Genomic DNA, 1,931 nt, shown 5'->3' on the forward strand with positions numbered 1-1,931 from the left:
GATAGTGGATAAAAGAGGCCAAAATGAGTTTCCTTCACAGGGTGTCTGGGCTCTCCYTTAGAGAAAGTGTGAGAARCTCGGTCATCCGGGAGGGACTCAGTAGAGCTGCTGCTCCTCCACATCGAGAGGAGCTAGTTGAGGTGACTCGGGCATCTGGTTAGGATGTCTCCTGTACGCCTCCCTGGTGAGGTGTTCTGGGCACATCCCAMTGGGAGGAGGCCCAGAGAAAGACCCAGGATATGCTGGAGGGACTATGTWTCTCGGCTGGCCTGGGAACACCTTGGGATTCCCCTGGATGAGCTGGCCCAAGTGGCATGGGAGAGGGAAGTYTSGGTCTCTCTGCTTAGGCTGCTGCCCTCGCAGATAAGCGGAAGAAAAYGGACATAAGGACGGACGGCAAATAACAGCCCCAACAACATGGGTGTGAGTTAGCAGAGTAATTAGATGTTGCGTTGCTGAAGTTTCTTCAAAAAGCCCAATAATGACGGTGTTGATAAAAGAAGTGAGAAGAAGAGTTTGGTAGCAGACACATCCCAAAAGGCATCGCAACAATAGTAATTGAAGGGTATGTGTCCCCCCCACAACTCAAAAGTATCCGTTTGGACCCCTTCACATTCATCTCATCAGTTCACCCAGCGCTGTTTTTATCAGGTTACTTGATGAAAGAATCCATTCCACTTGATTGATAGGAGAAAACTCATCCCACTAAAAGTCAGCTCCAGGTTTACCTGGTTACCTACAACCAGTCAGCACCGCAGCCTGCAGKTACCAGGTAGGAGCAAGCAGCCGGAGGGCAGCTGACCAACGTCAGACTGACTGCACTGGGTTAGAAGGGAGAAAGCATCAGYCCCTTGTAGGGTCTTCTATGGCAAACTGGCCTCAGTGGAGGGTTCAGCCCAAGAGTGATTCAAAAACCTTCAAGGAAAAACAACTAATGCATCTGGATATGCCACCTGGAAATTTAAACTTGGGCAACCCCTAGAGCCAGGATTTGTGGTGGGGGTCGAGGGGTAGGCTTTTGAGCACATGGTGGTAAGGCCTTCACTTCTGAGACTTTGCCATGCCAACACAGAGAAACAGGACTCCACCTCCATGTGGGGCCACCACCTGCGAGGATAACCGGATAACCGTTGAATTTGGTGTCCCTGGCCATGCCAAATACTGGTGGCATAGATTGGGATATGAAATGTCACGTGCAGTGGTGGGCAGCACTAGTCTAAAAATTAGTTCCACTAGACCTAAAACCAGTGGCTGGCCATGCATTTTACAACAGACCTGCTGGACGCGGAGAAGCTGGGGGGTTAACGCTGCTAATTGCAGAGTCCGCAGCGGAGAGCAGGGAGGGAGAGGCTGCCAGCTCTGAACATAATAAGTTTAAAATAAAAAAATCTATAAGACTGTCCTACAGGTCTGTATGCAAAACGGGAAAAACCTGTCTAATTTACAGACAATCTGTGCAACTTGACACAAAGCCACCAATAATACACAGAAATGCAGAACAATATGCTGCTGTGCACCCCACAGACAGGTGTTCCTGCTCCACACACAGGAGTCTCAGCATCCCCACAGACAGGTGTCTCACTATGAAGCTAACACTGAAAGTCCAGTCTGTTCTGTTCTGTATTTTTGTTATTAGTTTTAATTTTCTGTAACACTGAGAATGTCCACTCAGCATTTAGCTTGTAAGACATACAGAAATCTAGTTTCCCGGTTCTGACTCCTGCTCTCTAATCAGCCAATCAAACGATGAGAAAATGTTGATGCTGTGAGAGGCCAGCTAGCAGGCTCTGAGGTCTTCACCTCAGCACCTGATTGGTCAAAATAGCAGTATAACAATTGTTTGTTTTACCATCCTGGTGCCTTTGCTGCTCATTCTGAAGGCCTGAGGCAGATTTGTGGACCCTAGCAACAGATGATGATCGAAATATGAT

At 48.3% G+C, this 1,931-nt stretch overlaps 1 pseudogene; it reads right to left on the bottom strand.

Annotated features, from left to right (window-relative positions):
- Positions 1 to 1,041: 1,041 nt before the first annotated feature.
- Positions 1,042 to 1,931, bottom strand: part of LOC106529050 (potassium voltage-gated channel subfamily C member 1 pseudogene) — an 18,055-nt pseudogene continuing 17,165 nt past the window's right edge.

The sequence above is a fragment of the Austrofundulus limnaeus genome, unplaced genomic scaffold (genome assembly GCF_001266775.1).
Source record: "Austrofundulus limnaeus strain Quisiro unplaced genomic scaffold, Austrofundulus_limnaeus-1.0 Scaffold420, whole genome shotgun sequence".
Classification (NCBI taxonomy): domain Eukaryota; kingdom Metazoa; phylum Chordata; class Actinopteri; order Cyprinodontiformes; family Rivulidae; genus Austrofundulus; species Austrofundulus limnaeus.